Source organism: Mastacembelus armatus, unplaced genomic scaffold (assembly GCF_900324485.2).
Source record: "Mastacembelus armatus unplaced genomic scaffold, fMasArm1.2, whole genome shotgun sequence".
In the NCBI taxonomy this organism is placed as follows: domain Eukaryota; kingdom Metazoa; phylum Chordata; class Actinopteri; order Synbranchiformes; family Mastacembelidae; genus Mastacembelus; species Mastacembelus armatus.
The window spans coordinates 29,468-51,398 of record NW_022872940.1 but is presented as its reverse complement, the minus strand read 5'-3'; the positions used below and the strand labels follow the sequence as shown (position 1 = coordinate 51,398).

Sequence of the window (21,931 nt, the reverse complement as noted above, 5' to 3'; positions counted from 1 at the left end):
ACTGTAGACTGGAGACTCTGAGGTCAGTTGACTGACTGTTACTATTGTAGATCTTAGATGTTGAATCCACAACTAAAGCTCCTGTGAATGTTGGTTGTTCCATTCAGTGTTTTCATTGTTCTTCTATTCTCAGCAGACTAAGAATGATTCCTTCAGTTTCTCTTCATTTCACTGAGCTGTCTTCAATAATGTGTGTTCACTCATATTGAATAGTCATATTAATAATGATGTGTTTCTTTCTATAGAAGCTTTGAAGAACAGAGTGTCCCAAAAATGTCATCTGTCAGGAAGTTGTTCTGAATCCTTTGTGTTTCTAAACAAACTGTGGAAACAGTCCAAAGCTGAAACTGTTTCAACTGAAACTGTCCAGTGTTTGTCCAAGTTTGGATCCCAACAATATGTCAATATTGGACCAGACTAATATCTGACATCCTCCTGAGAGCCAGAAGGAAAAAGGTTGGAATATTTCCATTTTGGAATAGAAGTGAAGACTTTGGGCCGTGAGAAACAAAGTCCTCTTTCTTTTTGGGGAAGAACACGTCCCTGTAGTGGACATTGGGTCTTGCTTGGTCCCAAAAACCACACAATAAGCATCAGTTTGCTGACGATAATGTTGGATTTTCTCTGCATTTCTATCTGATTTTTCTCACTTGATGAAACGCAGAGAAAACATATGACACAGTCAGTTGTCAACAATCTATGAATGGGATTCCAAAGCTTGTGTTTAGTGGCTAATGACACAGTGGGGATCAGTCCCAACACAAGGACATGATCTGGTCTGTGCATTGGGACTGGGCCATTGGAAACTTTATCGCTGCACAGTGACAGTATGAGCCATCAACTAGATTGATTCTGCTGTTGGCTGGAAAGCAGCTTCTCTTCCCATGTGCTGACAATAATATCATGATATAGTCAGACTATTATTACTATTATTCTGACTGTTCTCATATTATTCTTCTCATTATTATCATTCTACATTTCCCTTCAGGGATTAATCAAGTTGATCTCATCTCATTATTCTAATGAAAAGAAGAAGAATTGTCATCATCATCATCACCATCCTCATTGTCATCAACATCAGTGTCACATTGGATCTCCTTCTTTGCTTCTTTATTCAGGTTGAGGAGCTGCAGGTTGTCAGAGACCAGCTGTGGTTATCTGGTCTCAGCTCTGAAGTCCAACCCCTCCCACCTGAGACACCTGGACCTGAGCTGGAACAACAACCTGCAGGATCCAGGAGTGCAGCAGCTGTGTGGTGGACTGCAGAGTCCAGACTGTAGACTGGAGACTCTGAGGTCAGACCCCATGTTTAGGTTGTGTGCTGAGATGAATGTGATGTGAAAGTTGTGCTGACACTAAACTGCAGACATGAGGCTGATATTAGACTGATCCACACTGAGGATCTTCATGGGAAAGGCTGTTTTCCCTCTCAGAGAAATGTGTCTGCACAACATGAGTTTGTATAGATGGAGCCACAGGTGGAGCTGGCAGAGTTTCAGAGCTGAAGTCACTCCGTCTTTATTGAAGCAGCAGCATGTTGGCATTCATATTAATGTCAGCTCTTTGTCCCTTTTTGGATGGGACTGCTTTGAACCTGCATCCTGTTGGCTTCAGCTGTTTGGAGTTTCCACTTTCTAAACTTCTACTTTCTAAACCTTCTTCAGCTCTGAACATATTCTGAAACATTGAACACTTTCAAGAGGAACTTTGGTTTCTAACGTCACATCTTTGGTTCTTTATTCAGGTTGAGGAGCTGCAGTTTGTCAGACACCAGCTGTGGTTATCTGGTCTCAGCTCTGATGTGCAACCCCTCCTATCTGAGAGAACTGGATCTGAAAGGAAACAACCTGAAGGATCCAGCAGTGCAGCAGCTGTGTGATCTTGTCCAGAGTCCAGACTGTAGCCTGCAGACTCTGAGGTCAGTAGAGGGCTAGATTCAGTCCGTGGTGCTTTCAGCAGGATTGGACTAAACCCAGTCAGTATCAAAGCAAAGATCCAGAATTTCCTGTAAAGCTCCAACCTTCTCAGTGAAGCTGTGAGAGGAGAACAGGGACAGGCTTCAGGATTGGACAGAAAGACAGAGAGAGAGACAACAGTCAGCCAATCAGATCAGCCAGAAGCTTGTTGTGATCATGTGTTTGAGTTGATGTGAAGACGACTGTTGCTGTTTAAGTCAGTGAGTCAGGAACACAAAAACAGTCTTTTATCCAGATCAATGTCAGGCAGCTGAGGTTGAGCTTAATTCCTGCATTTCAATCCAACAAACACTGGTTCACTTTGGCCTGGTCGGTCACCATGGAAACTGGGTTGATCAATATACTCATTTGTAGCTATCTTGCACTGAAGCAGGATCAGTTTAATGTCTCACATGAGAATTTATCAGTAGCCAATCAACAAAGTGGAAAAAATCCAGTCAGTCTTCAAACAGGATCCCAGTCTGAACCAAATCCTGGTTCACCTTTAAGTCACAGTGAAGACCAGAGCTGTGAGCTGAGTCATAGGTTCTGTCAGAGGTTTGTTCCAACAGGTTTGGCCTCTATGGGGAAAAAACAGTGACTCAATGTTCCAAAGACAAATCCTGTGAGTAACATTGAAACATTGTCTTCATCTAATTTTTAAAGTCTGATTTTACAAAGTGTTTTTGCTCATTTCATTGTCAAATCTTTCTAAATTGTGTTTTTGTCTTGGCTCAGGAAAACACCTGCGCCCAAAGAACTACAGGCTGTGTTTGATTTGAGGTTCCTGCAGATCCTTCCAAGTCTCAACAGGTCTTGAAATTCCAAATCTGTGGAGAATCACTTGAATCTGGGAACTGAACACCCCGAAGAGAACAGAAATGGACAGAGTTCCAGACAGATCACCAATCACATGGTGTTCTGCACAATGAAGGACAAACCAGATGGATTCTAAGATTCTTTTCCACCACTGCAAACAAGCTGCTGTTAGACTGTTGTAATGTTTGATTCTTTAATTCAGCTCATGTCTCTGATCAGTTCTCCCTCTGTTTCCCCCTGTGGAAATATTGGAAATAGCTGAATAAATCTTCCAAAGACAACTGACTGGTATCATTGATGTTATTTCACACAGTAAATACGTCACTGGATCAGGAGAACTCTCCCTCAGATTGTAGACTGATTTCATGTATTACTCATTAACTGACTGGTTGATCCACCAAAAAAGGATCCGGTGCCCCAAATTATTAAGATGGTTTATGATCTTCATGATTCATGAACTAGACATAATGAACCTTCATGTTCAATACATGTATATATTTCAATTCACTACACCGCTGAAACGTGATGCCTGGAAAATGCAAGTTTCCAGATATTTGGCTCAGCAAAGAAGATTAGAAAGAAAGTCTGGCCAGAGATCCAAAGGACCATCACTTGTCCAGGTCCAGAGCCTGTTGTCAACCTGTCAAAGTGGAGGGAGAAGCAGCTGGATCTACACACAAGATGGCACTTGAGGAATCAGAAGCAGGTCAGTCCATAGAAATGTTGATTGAATGTTGGCTGCCAGCTGTTTTTAGCTCTTATTGAAATGTGAGTCCTGAAGGCTGTTGAGTTGATGTGGAGACATTTGCACCAGCTCTGCAATCGACACTCCAGTCACATCACGTTCATTTATATGGCGCCTTATACAACACATTGATTTAATGAAGCGGTTCTCAAAGTGTGGTACGGGTCCCAGTAGTGGTACTCAGGCTCCCTCTAGTGGTACACAGAGGAATCACTAAATTAAATATCAATTCCTGTTAAAACAACACATTGTCATTGAATCTTTGAGTATTTTTGTCCATTGAAGTACAGGACAGTTTTTATTGAACTTTTAGGTCCAAGTCATTTTAATGGAATCATTCTTTCCCTTTTTTATTCAGCTGTGTGTAAGCACAGTGCAGTTCTAATGTCCAAACTGTGGATTTCCAATGTTAAAGTGGCTGACAACAAGAAATCTCCTTCTTAGGAAGAAAACTGCCTGGTTTTTTAACTGTGCAGAGCTGTAGCTGAATAGTTAGGCCCACTACGCTACTGTATTTTAATGTTGGTCTTTATGGTGGAACTTGGTCTAAAAAGTTGGAGAACCACTGATTTAAAGCAGCTTTACAGTATTAAATCTGGAAAAAGTGTCAGTGTCACTTTGAGTTGGAATTCCAACTTTAAGCAGCTCTCCAGTGTGGAGCTAGCTAATGAGAAAATCTGTTTATTAGTGAATGCAAAAAGAAAGAAATCCTTCCATTAAAGTGATAGTTTGGTTTGCACAGATTAGAGCTTCATCCAGCTCAGGAATGTTTGGATTATTAGAGCATTAGAAGGTTTTTTAAGGGAGCTAATGTTGGGATTAAATCATTTCTCCAAGAATCAAATGTCTGATCACTTCCCTTTATTTTGTTCCATATCCATATGTCTGATAAAAGGAGATGTGATGTCTGTCTCTCATCTCATTGTTTTTTTGCCAAATCCAGATATTTTTTGTGTTGTCAAAAATCCTAGTAATTGTACAATAGTAATATCTCAGGGTGTAACAATAACACCAGCCACAATACGTATCGCGGTCCTCTCACGCCCCCTGCTGCCCACAACTGGGTCATTGCACATCCTGTTCTGCAGACGCGCTGTCTATGAAAGCCACACAAGTGATGATCTGTGGGAAATACTACAGGGAGCTGCAGCAGATGGAAAATCCACTATTCCTGTGACAACACATGACGCTCCAAATATTGTTGATGCAGTTGAAGCAGCCGGATTCTCAGCAAATATTGGATGTTCTGCTCACACAGTTAATCTGGCACCACACAAGGGAATGGGCCTTAAAACCCTCTGGGGTCGACGCACGCGCCGGCGCGTTTTCATGCATCATTTCCTGTTAAGGCCGAAACAAACTTAAATTACTCCATCAATTCTGATCGTACAGATAAAAGAAGTATATCATTCAAATCTGTAAAGGGTCTATTTTTAGTGGTATACCATCATAATAACAACAAAACGTTGTGCTTTTTTTAAATAAAGAAAGCCGACAGGGTGCGCTCTCGGCCTTTTCTGTCTCTGCCATTTCTCTTCACAGACGCGTAAATAAAACAACCAGAATCTCAGCGAATACTTGGCTCATAAAAATAAGAATTATATGGCTAGAAAGCTTGAAATGTTTTCTTTTAAGTGAAACAATTTAAGTTGAAAACAAATCATCACTTTTTTTTTAATCCGTATGAACGTAAGGAGAAGTCCGTTTTTTCCTGTCTCACCTCATTACAGGTAATGCGGTCCCGCCTTGTACACTGTCCACTGTTCACATGTAAATAATCTCAGGTGAACCAGGTAAATATGTGCACGCCCCCGAGAAATGACACAAAATATCAAACTTTATCATAGAATTTACTCACTTTTTCGACGCGTTTGGATGATGGCGCGTTACGCACGTGAAGCGGCGCTCCTTACATTCCACACAGAGACAAATAGTTTAGCTTGTCCTCAGAGTAAAAACACTGATTTTAACTCAAATGAGGATCGTTTGCTCCTCATTGTTTTGTATTGTACAGCACTAATCCGTCCCATCTACATTGACTGAAAGGCTCATTATGCGCGTCTTTGTCTGGACGTTCAGTGCGTCTTTTGTGTTCTCAGGTAAATCACATGACTATTCATCCTCAGACACACCCTCTTGCATATGGCCTTTCTGGACAAAAAGTGTCTTAGAAAATTTAAATCAGTGTATTGTTTACTGTGAATGTGTGAACAAGATGACATTCACAGCACTCTGAAGTAAACACTTTAGCCTACAACATGCTGGTCTCCAAAGTCTTGTGAACCAATGTTCTGTTTGTGTTTTATGGTCTTATTTCAGTGAGTAAAAAATTGTAGTTTTTCACTAGCCATGCATAAACACTTTTTTCTCAAAAACACAATAATGTATAAACTTGCTGCTCACATATTATTGTAGCCAATTTTGTGCTGATTACAGTGTTATCAGACTTTAGACATTAATATGTTTAAAAAACACTGAAAAAAGCACAAATGTCAGGACATGTCAAAATTTGTCCAGGCCCCAAAAACCCCCTCAGACCCCAGAGGGTTAACCAGATGTTGCCAAAGGTGGTCAGCACTACTGCTGCAGCAGAACTTAAGGACCAACAGGAGATGCTCCGACCGCCTCCTCACAAGCTGATTCAGGATGTTCCCACCAGGTGGAACTCAAGCTATGACAATGCTTGAGCGCTACCTTGAACAACAGGCTGCTGTTTTCTCAGCAGTTCCAGACAGGAGTGTTAAGAGGAACATAAAGGACATTGTTCCTCTGTCTGATGAAGATGGAAAAGTAGCTGAGGACATCATTCAGGTTCTTAAACCACTGAACATGATCCCAACTCTGTTGAGCACAGAACAGCTGCCATCAGTTTCAATGATAATGTCACTGAAACACACCATCCTGGAGTCTATGAAAGTTAGTGACACAGATCCAACAGTTGGTAAAGATGTCAAATCTGCCATTTTGTCTGACTTCATGAAAAGAAACCCAGAATCTGACTCAATACTTGTGCACTTTCTTCATATGAGCACTACACTTGACCCACGTTTGAAATCTCTGCCTTTTCTTGATGAGACCATGAGCAGCAACATCTTTAACAGCCTGATGGAGAAGATTCTGGAAAACAATCCCCAGCAGGTATTTTTGGTTTTAATCCAAACTTAATTTAATCAATTCAATTTGACCCAAACTAGTTTCCCATAGTCCTGCAGTGCATATTACTAGTAGATATGTCCTGTGAAAACCACTTTACAAATACAATATATGTGGAGATTGTTTTCATTCAATTTCAGCATTTAACTCTAAACAGAAACTGAGATCATCAGAAATGAGCATCACTATGTTTGTTTTTCAATATAACTTGAAACTATTTTGTGGCTTTGTCCTTGTTGGGTCCAGGCCTCACAGGAGCAGGTAGAAGTTCTTGGTTTTAACAGTCCAGAAGTTCATGGAGAAGTCCCCCCTCAAATATCCTCGTCTCTCACCTTTCCTTCCTGGATCCAAGGAAAATGGCCTTCAAAGATGCAGGTGTCGGAATAACTAAGTTCAGGAAGGCTTTGACAAACCTTGTGCATGTCCACTGTGTAAATGAAGAAGACTGTGATGACTTAACTCGACTCTACAGTCAATTCATAGATGAGATTGTGCTGCTTCAGAGTTCACAGTTTTCCCACTTGGATCCATACGCAGACAGGGTTGACACATTTTTGCATGACAGGAAGTCCACACAGAAACCATATGAAAAGCTATGAAGACTCTGCCACCAACTCCTCCTCCTCTCACATGGCCAAGCCTCTGTAGAGTGTGGATTTTCAGTCGGCCGTCAAGTTGAGGATCAGAACCTTTCAGAAGATCGGTACGTGGCACAGAGGTGCATTTTGGACCTCAGGGCTGTGGGTGGCACCAAGAATGTCCCAACTGACAAACCGCTATTGATGTCAGGTGGTGGTGCCTGACAGAGATACATTCCACATCTTGAGGATATGAGAAGAAAGAGAGACAATGTGGAAAAAAACACTCAGAGAAAATATGTGATGGATGAAACTGAGGAAGTTAAAAGGAAGAAGAAAAGACTGAAAGACGACATAGATGCACTTGAGACCTCTGCTGACAAATTGGCTCTCCAGGCAGAGAAAACAGCCAAGCTAACTCTAATTGTCAAGTCTAACAGCTTAAAGAAGGGAGCAAAGGAAAAGAAAGCAGAAATGGTGGAAGTGGAAAAATCTCTGGATGAGAAATTGAATGAATTGAAAAGCAAACGAAGACAAAATCAACCAAACAAATGGGCCTTAAAAAGGTCAACAACCAAAGAAGACTTTTGGGAATGCACTTTGTTTTGAATCTGTTTTCAGCTGACCTGACTGTTCTGTTGGGAAATATTGGATTGTTTCCTATTGTTTATTCCTTCATGTGCATCCATGTCCTGATGGGAATAATATCCCAGAACTAAACTGACTGGATGATAGTTTTGCTTTCAAAAGTCAATGAAGACCAAAGGAACAAAGCCACAATCAATTGAAAAAGGAAAACCAACACAGAATACCTCAGGGAACGTGTTTGCTCTGTGGTCCATATTTGAAGCTGACCTTGTGTTGGAATGTTTGGATTTCTTCTTTAATATTGTTGATCCATTCATGGCCTTATGGAAATATTGGACTGTTTTAGGATGGATTTGATCTGCACTATGTTGGGATATGTTTTCAGGGCTTCCAGCCAACCCAAGTCTGTTCAGTCAGTGACTGTATATTGTGTTCAGTAAAGCAAACATTTGGGATCATCTGTTGGCCAAATCTTTTCTTTAATGTCATGTTGAATTGCTTTGCTTGGTAAGATCATGTAAATCCATGAGGCAAGAAAAACTTGAAAGCATATTTCTATGTCTTCAAACTTCTGGTTCCATGACCCTCAGCTCTTTTCTGTCAGGATCCGCATTTTCTGTTTCCTGTTTCTTTTATTTTGAAGGATCCTGACAGGAACTGGTTTGTTTATTTTGTTTCACTTTTCTTTGACCTAATTAGTTATTGTTTTCACCTTGTTGGTTCTAATCAAACATTTAAACAGAGACTTTCTTTTCTTTGTTCTAGGTTGAGCTCGTGACTGTTAGGAGATACAAAGTTGTTGCTTATCTCCGGCTGCAGCCCGAGCCCGCTCAGAACACTTTAATTTATATCTGGAGGTGGTTACATGGGTTCCAGGCACCGTCTCACTTTACACAACAGGGGAAAGTTGAAACATAGGTTAACTTCAGAGTTCATACAAAGTTCACATCCATACATTTACATGTCTTGGTGATTTGCACAGAAAACCTGGGTTTCCTCAACTATGACATGCCTGGTTACACCCTTTACATAAATCTGTCTACAAAATGACAATTCTCATAACACAGTTAGCAATTTACAATGCCCTTATTCTAACATTTCCCTCCTGTTTGTCATTTTCACCATAGTATCAGAGTTTTCCATCTTCCTTTTGGGATTTTCTGGAAACTCGTCATTATGACTAAACAAGATTTGGAGAAGCAAGGCTCTGTGAGGGGTTGGGCGAAAACCTTCTGTAAAGGAAAAATTCCCAACCGGCCCCCAGGCTCCTGGGCGACCACCTTTGGTCCTCTATCAGAGCACAATCAGTTACACATAATCAGTATTTACACAAACTGTTCATTATCATCTTCGTCAGAGTGGTCCAAGGCTGTGAGGAGAGGGTACAGCAGATCCACCTGTTGCTCCACCGGGCCCAACGCTCGCTGTATTAGGCGTTCGACCAGGGAGCAAGTGGTATTTACAGTCACCTCTGTGCTTGCATAACAGACAATACTTAGTGTCCCTAGACACAGAACCAGCCGATGGAGAGCCATAGCTGGGAGTAAGGATCAGATGGTCTCTTCAGCAGCCAAGGGTTTTGATACCGGCTGACTTCCACCTTACTCGGCTCCTAGTGGCTGTAGTATCTTGCAGTGGCTCTGGTGAATCCACGTGGGTCTCTCCTGAATCTTTACTGCAGTGGGAGTGGTCAGGATCACTGTATAGGGCCCCTCCCACTTGGGAGTGGACCAGGTCTTCCTCTTGATGACCTTTATCAGGACTTGGTCACCAGGTTTGACTCTCTGCACCTGTGGAGACAAAACATCTCTTGGCAGATTATTTGCACTCATGACTTCTCTAGTTTGCAACATCTTGCTCATCCATTCAGCTAAAGTAGTTTCTCCTTGAGGTTTTTCACACATATTTTCACAAATGGGAAGTGTAAAAGGTCTTCCATAAAGGATTTCAAACGGGGTCAGGCCTCTGTCTGTTGGCGTGACCCTCATATACATCTTCACCAGGGGGAGACATTCCACCCATGTTCTTCCCGTTTGCTCCATAGTTTTCCTCAGTCTCATCTTTATAGTGCCATTAGTTCTTTCTACCAGGCCTGCACTTTGGGGATGGTATGAACAGTGGTTTTTCAATTCAAACCCCAGATGTTTAGACATCTGCGTAACTACTTCATTCACAAAATGTGGACCATTATCACTGTAGACTCGCTGTGGGATTCCATGATCTGGGATTATACTTTTACACAGCGCTTTGGCCACTGTTAGTGCATCAGCACTTTTGCTGGGCACAATCTCAACCCACTTAGAGTATGCATCTATCAAAACAAGACAATACTTGTATGTCTGACATTGTGACAACTCTATGAAATCCATGTGAATAACTTGGAATGGATAGTCCGGATTGGGGAATCTCCCTCTCTTTGGTCTGAGATTTCCCTGTGGGTTATGCTTACAGCAAGTCAAACAGGATTTACAAAAATTTTTTGAGTAGTTATTAAAACCTGGTGCATGAAAATACTTTTCCACTGCATATACCATCCCTCCTGTTGACACATGGCAAGGCCCATGCGTCAAAATAGCTGCCGTATGATAGAGACTTCTAGGTAGGCAAAGTTTGTCTTTAATCTTAAAAAGATCTTGCTCAATTATGGCTCCTCCTTTGAGCCAAAGTTGCTGTTCAGCCGGTGGAGCTCTTTTCTGCATGTCTGAAAGTACTTCATAATCTATAGGCTGTTTCACTTCTTCCATGAGGTAAAGGTTACATTTTCCAAACTGTCCCTGCGCCGCTGCTTTTGCTATAGCATCCGCTCTATTGTTTCCTTTAGATATTGGATCTAATTTCCTCGTATGTGCGGCACATATACAGACAGCGAGTCGTTTTGGTAACATGACAGCTTGTAATAACTCTTGCAAGAGTGGAGCATGTCTAACTGACTGTCCTCCAGCTGTGTTCATTCCTCTGCGAGCCCATTGTGCAGCAAAGAAATGAAGAGTTGAAAAAGCATACTGGCTGTCTGTATAAATTGTAACACTCTTCCCCTCTGCTAGCCTACATGCTTGCGTTAAGGCTATTATTTCTGCAGCCTGTGCTGAGAAATGTGAAGGAAGTTGCCCTGCTGCACAGACATCCTGTAGTGACACTACTGCGAACCCACACATATTTTCTCCTTTGTCATTTTTAAAACAAGAACCATCTACAAACCACACGTCCCCTTCAGCTAAGGCTACATCCTTCAAATCACTACGGGGTTTACATGTCTCCTCAGTGTTTGTAATACAACAGTGTGGTGTGCCTTCCTCAGCTGTGGGTAATAATGTAGATGGATTGAGTGCAGAGCATCTTTTTATAGTCAAATGTGGCTGGGACATTAGGAGCGCCATGACTGACAGATGTCTAGCTGGTGACAAAAATGACATTTTAGTTTCTGTCAGAAGTAAGTCAACTGAGTGTGGAACTAGCAATGTAAGTGAATGGAAAAGTATTACTTCTGCGGAGGCTTGCAGTGCCATTGCAGCGGCACACACAGCTCTGACACAGGCAGGCAAGGCACAAGCCACAGGATCCAGCCTCTTAGAATAATAGGCTACTGGCTTCTGCTTTCCTCCTGACAACTGAGTTAGCACCGAAGTCATGAACTTCCCTTTACAATCCACAGTTTGAACAAAGGGTTTACTATAATCTGGGAGACTCAAGACAGGTGTGGTCACTAACTGTTCTTTTAACTCACAGAAAGCCTTCTCACCTTCTGGAGTCCACTTTATTTCCTGCTTCATGGCCATCGGTGTTTCATAAATCAAGTCTAACAGCGGTTGTGTTACTTGAGCATAATCTGGAATCCACTGTCGACAATAGTTACACAGCCCTAAGAATTGCATCATCTGTTGCTTAGTGATAGGTTTACAGGCTTGTTGAATAGCTGCTTTCCTGGATTCAGTCAGGGCTCTGCCTTCTGGTGTTAATTTATGACCCAGGAATACAACTTCAGAAGTAGCCCACTGTAGCTTTTTTGGAGATGCTTTGTTACCTGTTCTTTCTAAATGTTTGAACAGTGCTATCGCCGTGTCTTTGTTATGCTGCTGAGTGTCTGATGTAATTAAAATATCATCCACATAGGTCAAAATTTGGCTATGTGAGGGCACATGGAATGTAGATAAGCAATTTTCCAATTCTGATACAAATATAGTGGGGCTATCAACATAACCCTGTGGCAACCTGGTGTAGGTGAGTTTCTTTCCCTCAAAGGTGAACCCAAACCATCCCTGTGAGTCCGGATGTACTGGGATAGAGAAAAAAGCATTACTGAGATCCACAACCGTGAACCACTTCATCTCAGGTTTTATATGGTTCAACAAAGTGTGAGGATCTGGGACACACGGGGCCCTACTTTCAACTGCTTTATTTACTTCCCTTAAGTCTTGAATCATCCTCCAACTCCTCCCATCAGCTTTTTTCACTGGGAATATAGGGGTGTTACACTGAGCCTCTGGTGCCCTCACCAGGATCCCTGCATCAAGCATCTCTTGTACCACAGGCCTGATTCCCTGAAGAGCGTCTGGTTTAAGGGGATACTGCTTTATCCTAGGTCTATAATCAGATTTGGCCTTAATAATAACTTCTGGAGCTGTGGTCATTAGGCCTACATCAGTTTTGCTTCGAGACCAGAAACTGTCAGGCACCTCAGCCAAACACGGATCTAACTCCTCCAGAAGTAACACTCATTCTCGGTCATCCTCCCCCATGTGAGCACGGGAAGTGGCCGTTACAACCCAATTTAAGTTTTTGTAAAAACAGCTTCCCACACTATTACTAAACCAGCCTCCTTCTTCTTCATGCCAATCACAAATACTCTCACCTTTATTCAAAAACTGCTTTAACTCCTCCCAGTGCATGTCATTCGTCTTAGACACTGACAAGTGAGGATTAGGTGACCATCCCATCAAGAGGCGCTTAGCTTCTGGAGGAAGACTAACAGAGCAGACTGCCTTTCCTTTCCTATCAGTATAAAGGGTCTTAAGTGTTATTCTCTGTGGCCCTAACTTCTCAAACTTCCGTACATAGTCAAAATCTGGACCTGGGGTGTGTTTATAATAGAGGGTGACATGCATCTGCTCTGGGGAGAGGCTTTCTGTGTGTGGTGGTTGAGGATCAGGCAGCAGGCGCAGGAGCTGCTCTCCTGTGCGTCCAGGGTCAGGCATGGGCAGATCTAGGGACCACCAGTAATGTGGTGCCCCTTGTTTCAGCACTACATAAGAGGGGATCTCCTCCCCCGGGCCTATGGCTGCCATCCCGTTTGTAGTAGGTACTAGGGATATTTTTAACTTACTCAACAGATCTCTGCCCAATAAATTCACAGGACAGTTAGGACACAAAACTGCCATTACCTTTTCCTGAAAGCCAGATGCCTCATCCTCAATCACAAAACTTTGGGAAAAACTGCAAGGGGTGACCTGTCCATTTGCTGATTTTACAAAAATATTTTTATCACCTCTTGTCACGTCAGGAACTTTATCCCTCAAGACTGTTCTGTCTGCTCCTGTGTCACACAAAAACTTTATTTTCACTCCATTAATTTTTAGCATTCTAATGGGCATTACCTTATTCCCTTCTGAATTATAATAAGTGTCTACAATTTCTTCAAGGTCCAGCATTTCATCTACAGTAGGGCCTAGTCATGCTTGGGGGTTAAAGGGTCCTGGTCTCCTATACTCTTCTGATCGTCTGCCTTCATCTCTCCCTGAGCTCTGGTTCTGCTCATCACAATCACGGGCAAAGTGTCCTGGTCTACCGCAATTATAGCATACATCATCCTTCCATTTCCTATTTCCAAAGCCTCTCCCTGAGCTCCCGCTACCTCTGCCTCTTCCTCTGAATCCTCTCCTGTTGTACTGTGAAGGACCTCCTCTCCCCCTGTCACCCATGACATCCAGTAGTGCAAACACTGCAGCTTTTGATTGTTGTTCTGATTTATGTTTCTGTAAGTCTTGGGCATGCTGTGCATAATTCATTATTTGAGTCACTCCATCTGTGGGTGTATTAATATTTAGCTTTCGGATGTGGTGAGTGATGGACGGAAGAAACCCACTCAGCAAGGCCTGTTTCAGTTGTTGCTGATAGGGGGAAGCGACAGTGTCAGAGGGGTCCAAACCACTGTTTGCTTTAAACACTTCCTCTAGCCGTCCTCTATAGTCCTGCACATCCTCACCTTCTTTCTGTTTACATTGGGCAATAGCTTGGTAATCAGGAGGTTTAACGAATGCATTTTTTACTCTGTCTGTCAGTAATGCAACTTGGTTGTCTAAGACTGGATCTCCGGGGGCCAAAACCTCCCCCCCTGGAGTCCGCCCTGTATATCCTCCCCTCACTCCTCCATATCTGTGTCCTAAAGCTTTCCTGCACACTGAGTCAATCTCCTGCCCGTCCAAATTGTAAGTTTGTCTAAGTTGTTGCAGATTTTCAATCCATTGACGAACATTAGCGAAGGGGTCCCCTAGCCCTTTTACTGCATCCTCTAGCTCCTTACAAGACCACGGTCTCCTTACCAGGAGAAGGGGCCTGTTATCATTCCCTACTCCAAAATGGGGGTTAGGCACCTCTATGGCTGGAAAAATGCTGGCTGGGTCAGTCAATGGTGGCCAGGGCGGCGGATCAGGACGGGGCCCCATCCTTGACCCATCGCCCTGGAGGTCCCTAAACGGACTTAATTTTAACATGGCCTCTGCCAGTCCTTGGACCTCATCACTTAAAGGACCATACAGATTTCCTGATCTAGTGTGACTAGGACTGATTAGAGCAGGTCCAGCCGTAGGAGGCGGGGCCGCAGCTGTCCTCGCTGCTCCCGTCACAGGTGCGGCAGCCGCTGCAGCAGCCGTAGCAGCCGCAGCCGCTGCTTCTTCTTGTTGAATTAATGCTTGTGGACGCCCTACAAAATCAGCTGGGTCCTCTTGGAGGGCTGCTATGAGGGACTTTTTATCTCTTCTCTTCTGCCTTCTCTTCTCAGCTTGCTCTTGCCACTTTACTGCCTCAATGAGCTGCAATTTAAATTTATCAATTTTCTTAAGTTCTACTATGGCCATTTCTGCTTTTAACTGAGTTACCAATTTATCGCATGCGCAGGTTTCCAATTTTCCAGGAAACTCATACTTTTTCTTCCATTCTCCTAAATATCTCGCTGATCCGGGAGAATAAGTGTTCATAAATTTAGGATCCCCCATTAATTGGGGTTTACTGTTCCCCTTTCCCATAGTTGCAACTTTGGCACAAGCAAACGATCAGTCACAACAGCGCGGGGATCGTCCACTGTATCAAGCTTCTACAGGTACTAATTACCTGCGGATACAGCCGTCCACCACACTCAACTTTTCAATTTTTACTTGTGCCCAACAAAATACACAGTTTTAATAGGTAGTGACACTGCTCTATTCAGCCGACAATAGTCCGTCAACTACCATCAATCACACGCTCTCATTCACTCACACGCTCTCATTCACTCACACGTGTTTCAGTATCCCTGATACTTTCTTTTCGTCCCTGACGAATAGCGCTTTTACTTTTCAAGTGTCCCTGACACTACTATGTCCCTGACATAGGTTTCGTCCCTGACGAACTTACAGCTGCTTTCTAGTGTCCCTGACACTGCTATGTCCCTGACATAGGTTTCGTCCCTGACGAACTTACAGCTGCTTTCTAGTGTCCCTGACACTGCTATGTCCCTGACATAGGTTTCGTCCCTGACGAACTTACAGCTGCTTTCTAGTGTCCCTGACACTACTATGTCCCTGACATAGGTTTCGTCCCTGACGAACTTACAGCTGCTTTCTAGTGTCCCTGACACTACTATGTCCCTGACATAGGTTTCGTCCCTGACGAACTTACAGCTGCTTTCTAGTGTCCCTGACACTGCTATGTCCCAGACATAGAAGTCAACGTAGCTCACCTATTTCTGCAGATACGTCTCTTGTCCGGCCTCCGTCAAGCAGCAGAAGTGAAGAGGATCTTTTCAGGCGAGTAGACACCGACCTCCCGTCGAATTCACGAGGGTGGATTTTCCTCGGTCCCCTATGGGACCGACTGCGCGCAGTTTTCCAGCGTCCTCGTCCTCCTCTTCACCGTTGATGCTGTATTGGAAACCGGGCGGAAACACCAATAAATGTTGGTTCTAATCAAACATTTAAACAGAGACTTTCTTTCTTTGTTCTAGGTTGAGCTCGTGACTGTTAGGAGATACAAACTTGTTGCTTATCTCCGGCTGCAGCCCTGAGCCCGCTCAGAACACTTTAATTTATATCTGGAGGTGGTTACATGGGTTCCAGGCACCGTCTCACTTTACACAATAGGGGAGAGTTGAAACATAGGTTAACTTCAGAGTTCATACAAAGTTCACATCCATACATTTACATGTCTTGGTGATTTGCACAGAAAACCTGGGTTTCCTCAACTATGACATGCCTGGTTACACCCTTTACATAAATCTGTCTACAAAATGACAATTCTCATAACACAGTTAGCAATTTACAATGCCCTTATTCTAACACACCTGTTCCTCGTTTGTTCCTTTTCCTTTATATGACTTAGTTGATCCACAGTTTAGTTGCCAGGTTGTCTGTTAATGTATGGTTTTGAGGCCTGCTAGATATCGTTTCGACCTTGTTGATACACTTGTGTTTTCTCTTGGATTTTTGATCATGGACTACCTTTTGTTTTCCCAGTTTTAAGTTAAGTATTCTGCCTCTTTTTTTTATTTAGTTTTCTGGTCTTTTTCCATGTCCTAGAAAAAAGATGGGCAAGTGAAGCCTCGTGAAGCACTGAGGCTTTCCTGACAATTGTGCCGAAAAAGATTCAGAGCTTCGAGACTTCAGTGACGGTGACATCTGGTGGACAACTGAAGCCATAGCAACCTCTAAAGAGCATGAATGAAGCACTGGCACAGTTTCAATCCCTTGACAGCAATAAAAGTTCAGACCTCTTGAGATCAAAATGATCCTAAACGTTAGAACGTTGCTTATTGGTGGGACTCGCCATGAAACTTGCCAAAATACTCTCACTCTCACTCTCCAAATCTCTATCTCCTCACAACCCCATTTTGAAGCAGAATGATGCATGTTATATAGCTGGTATGGCACCAAACCACTCAAATCTGTCAAGCTGTCATTGCATTGAAACGCCATGAGCCAATGACACACACTGAAAGAATATGAGCCAATGAAAAGCTTTGAAACATTTTGAAGCAATGAAGCGCGAAGCGAAACAGTCATCATCAGTCACGTGACACTGGTGTTTTGATACAAGCTCCGACACAGTGTTTCGAATCACTCCGCTTCAGGAAGAGTGACACAAGCTCCGAAGCCTCGGTATCATTTGCCCATCACTACCATGTCCTCTGTTCTTGTCTTTGTCTCGTTTCATGTTTTATGCCCTTGTGTTCTCATGCCCTGATTCCCTGTAGTCTTGCTCATGTTTCTCTGTGTGTCTGGTGCGTCTCCTCTAGTGTGTGTGACCCAGACCTTCATGCCCTGTTAACCTTGTGTCCATGTTCCTGCTCCCTGTGTAGTCTGGTGCATCTCCCTGGATGTGTGTGACCCCGACTACCTCATGCCCTGATTCCCTGTATTTATGCTCTTGTTTCCCTGTGTGTCTGGTGTGTCTCCTTAAGTGTGTGTGACCCAGACCCTCATGCCTTGTTCCCTGGTGTCTACGTCTTTGTCCCGTGTTCATGTTTCATGTCCATGTGTTTCCCTGCCTTGACCCGTCCCCACTTTGCTAAGTGTTTTGTTTCCTGTTTCGCCAGTTCTGTTAAATAAAGTCTTGTTTGAACCTTGAGTACCAGAGTGGGCGCATCATTGTTGGTCCTAAATTTTGAATAGTTTCCCGAAACCTGACACTTTTCAATAATATCCATGGAAAAGTTCCTATCAGATCCTTTTTAGAACCATTATAGGATCTACTGAATATTCTTCAGTTTAATGCAAAACAGAAATATGACCAACAGAATATCAGCCCTCTGTCATATGGCCAAAAAGAAATGCAACAAATGCTTTTTTCTGTAGTTGAGTTTGACACATGAAAACTAACAGTGGATCTTAACATAACACGATTTAACCTTGTTCTCACTTGAAATGTGTCCCCACATTAAGTCCTTGAATTTCAGGGGACTGGACCTGGAAAGTCCTTGACAGGTCATTGAATTTGAAGTTAACCAATGTGTGGGAACCTGTTTATAAAGCTGGATCTGGACCTGAGTCTAAACCAGAAATCTGGGACTAACCTTTAGTTGTTCATTAACATTCTTGCTTGCTTTTTGGCCCCAAAAGTGAAAGGTCAAAGGTCATTGCTCACCTTGACTCCATGTCATTGAAAGCAAATCAAGCCAGAAACCTTGGTGTAATCATTGACTCAGACCTGAATTTTAACAACCACATAAAATCCATCACTAAATCTTCCTATTACCACCTGAAAAACATTGCTAGAATAAAAGGTTTTCTGTCTAAACAAGATGAAGAAAAAATTCATGCATTTATCTTCAGTAGGTTAGATTATTGGAATGGCTGTTTACAGGTCTTAGCAAAAAGTCAATCAGGCAGCTGCAGCTAATCCAGAATGCTGCTGCATTCTGGATTAGTCCTTCCAAACACCAGGAAACTGGACCATATCACACCAGTTCTTAGACCACTACACTGGCTTCCCGTTAGTCAAAGGATAGATTTTAAAATCTTATTGCTAGTTTATAAAGCACTAAATGGTTGTGGACCAAAATATATTCAAGATGTATTCGTTCCCTATGAGGTTTCCAGACCCCTCAGGTCATCTGGGACAGGTCTACTGTGTGTTCCCAGAACCAGAACCAAACAAAGTGAAGCAGCATTCAGTCACTATGCTCCTCACTTGTGGAACAAACTTCCTGAACACCTGAGGTCTGCTCAAACTACTTCTCTATACTTGTCTGTTCGGCAGTTTTTCTTTTGTGGTGGTGGCAATAGTAGTAATAAGGTGGTTCATTTTGCTGATAAGATCTATAATTTGATATGAAGTTAATAATTAAGGGCCCCTCCCATAATAAAGGGTGTTTCCCCCTATTAAATATAGCCTACGCCCAATAAAGGGTGTTACCCTAATAAATGATGGCTCCCTTAATAAATAAAATTTATAATTAATAAATTTAATAGTAATTCATATATTAATTAATATTATAAATTATAATATAAGTGTCAAAAAGGTCCACCTAATAAATGATGGTTCCCTTAATAAATAAAAAAAAAGTTGCCTCCCATATTAATAATGGGTGTAGTTTAAAATTAGTATATTTAATACCCTATTAAATATAGCCTCCGCCTAATAAAGGGTGTTACCCTAATAAATGATGGCTCCCTTAATAAATAAAAGTTGCCTCCCATATTAACCCTCTGGGGTCGACGCACGCGCCGGCGCGTTTTGACGCATCATTTCCTGATAAGGCCGAAACAAACTTAAATTGCTCCGTCACTTCTGATCGTACAGATAAAAGAAGTATATCATTCAAATCTGTAAAGGGTCTACTTTTAGTGGTATACCATCATAATAACAACAAAATTTTGTGCTTTTTTTAAATAAAGAAAGCCGACAGGGTGCGCTCTCGGACTTTTCTGTCTCTGCCATTTCTCTTCACAGACGCGTAAATAAAACAACCAGAATCTCAGCGAATACTTGGCTCATAAAAATAAGAATTATATGGCTAGAAAGCTTGAAATGTTTTCTTTTGAGTGAAACAATTCAAGTCAAAAACAAATCATCACTTTTTATTTAATCCGTATGAACGTAAGGAGAAGTCCGTTTTTTCCTGTCTCACCTCATTACAGGTAATGCGGTCCCGCCTTGTTCACTGTCCACTGTTCACATGTAAATAATCTCAGGTGAACCAGGTAAATATGTGCACGCCCCCGAGAAATGACACAAAATATCAAACTTCATCATAGAATTTACTCACTTTTTCAGCGCGTTTGGATGATGGCGCGTTACGCACGTGAAGCGGCGCTCCTTACATTCCACACAGAGACAAATAGTTTAGTTTGTCCTCAGAGTAAAAACACTGATTTTAACTCAAATGAGGATCGTTTGCTCCTCATTGTGTTGTATTGTACAGCACTAATCCGTCCCATCTACATTGACTGAAAGGCTCATTATGCGCGCCTTTGTCTGGACGTTCAGTGCGTCTTTTGTGTTCTCAGGTAAATCACATGACTATTCATCCTCAGACACACCCTCTTGCATATGGCCTTTCTGGACAAAAAGTGTCTTAGAAAATTTAAATCAGTGTATTGTTTACTGTGAATGTGTGAACAAGATGACATTCACAGCACTCTGAAGTAAACACTTTAGCCTACAACATGCTGGTCTCCAAGGTCTTGTGAACCAATGTTCTGTTTGTGTTTTATGGTCTTATTTCAGTGAGTAAAAAATTGTAGTTTTTCACTAGCCATGCATAAACACTTTTTTCTCAAAAACACAATAATGTATAAACTTGAAGCTCACATATTATTGTAGCCAATTTTGTGCTGATTACAGTGTTATTAGACTTTAGACATTAATATGTTTAAAAAACACTGAAAAAGCACAAATGTCAGGACATGTCAAAATTTGTCCAGGCCCCAAAAACCCCCTCAGACCCCACAGGGTTAATAATGGGTGTAGTTTTTATTTTAAAATAAAAAATATTAGGGAGGGCTGAAGGGTGTTTCCTATAACGCATCAGTAATATGAGTGTTTTTTAAAGATAAGTAAAAGTTCGTTTTGCTGTGAGTGGGTGTAACGTATAGGGCGAAAGGGGAGTGACCTCGCCGTTGGAATTATAGACCATTAAATATTTTCTCCTACTAATTTACATTAAAAAACATATAAACCATTAAAATAATTTCTGCTACACCTTTTTTAAAATCTCGTAGACGCCATTTTAGTGACACGTCATAGTGACGTCAGTAGGTATGAGTGTGTCTGGCTAGCGTTAGCAATGCATTAGCATTCAGACCGCAGCGTCGTTCACACCGTTTGTGCTACACTGAATCGCGTAAAACAGCGGAGAATCATGTTCATCTTTCACAGAGGTAAGTCTTGTCTATATACCATTTTAGCATTATAGAGAGAGAGTGGTATCTTTTGTATTGAATGAAAATTAATGTTGGCATAATTTGAAAAAAAGCGTAACATCTGACAGGTGACGATCCAAGCAGCCTGCGCGAGAGCAAGTCATTGTCTAAACCTGGTGTGTAGTTTTCTTTACTTTTCAATCATTAGCAATGTTCTTAACATTAATACATGTAGTGATAATGAAAAAAAACGAAATACGTGTTTTCGCCAGGTGATGAAAATGCAGTGACGGGTTTGGTAAATGAGCATGTGGTTGATGACGTTAATAAAGGTGAGAGATTATTTTTGTAAATGTTTCTTTTATGTAGTCGTGAGTCTAGAGTGTTGTAAAAACGGGGACGTTTTAAGGTGAATATAGACGTTGTATGTGATGTTATACGAGGCATTTAGGCCAAAATACAAGATCGTCCTTTTAAAAAATGGCGCCTAATGACGTGTTTATTTTTACAGAAAATGTACCGACGAGTCAGTGGCCCAGAAAAAGTCTAAAAAAAAGACCCAGAGAGCTGCTAGCAGGTAGGTAAAATGCTAATATAGAACATTTGATGTTTAAATGGTTTTTTAACGTTTGAGGGTTAATCTACAGAGGAGGGTGGAGTTCATACAAGACACGTCCCAGCTGCAACGGTCAGCTCACGACAGGGAGCGCTTGCACTGCCAGGTCAGCAGAGGGAGCTGCAGGTACCCAGGAACCGTGCAACATCCAGGGGTGTCCAGCAGAGGGAGCCACAGGTACCCAGGAACAGTGCTATATCCATAGGTGTCCAACAGAGGGAGCCACAGGTACCCAGGAACCGTGCAACATCCAGGGGTGGCCAGCAGAGGGAGCCACAGGTACCCAGGAACCGTGCAACATCCATAGGTGTCCAGCAGAGGGAGCCACAGGTACCCAGGAACAGTGCAACATCCAGGGGTGGCCAGCAGAGGGAGCCACAGGTACCCAGGAACAGTGCTATATCCAGGGGTGGCCAGCAGAGGGAGCC

General features: G+C 42.4%; 2 long non-coding RNA genes across 4 annotated transcripts; both read left to right on the top strand.

Moving 5' to 3' along the window:
- Positions 1 to 2,969, top strand: LOC113143912 (uncharacterized). Of its 3 annotated transcripts, none has more exons than XR_003297093.2 (4): positions 1 to 22; positions 1,745 to 1,918; positions 2,528 to 2,580; positions 2,694 to 2,969. It is a non-coding gene; the product is annotated as an uncharacterized LOC113143912 (long non-coding RNA). The 3 variants fall into 3 exon arrangements; XR_003297094.2 differs by lacking the exon at positions 1 to 22 and adding an exon at positions 1,255 to 1,295; XR_003297095.2 differs by lacking the exon at positions 1,745 to 1,918 and having other exon boundaries at positions 2 to 22; positions 2,694 to 2,967.
- A 17,851-nt stretch (positions 2,970 to 20,820) lies between these two features.
- Positions 20,821 to 21,194, top strand: LOC113143919 (uncharacterized). The gene is made up of 3 exons (XR_003297102.1): positions 20,821 to 20,905; positions 21,016 to 21,063; positions 21,160 to 21,194. It is a non-coding gene; the product is annotated as an uncharacterized LOC113143919 (long non-coding RNA).
- Positions 21,195 to 21,931: the final 737 nt, after the last annotated feature.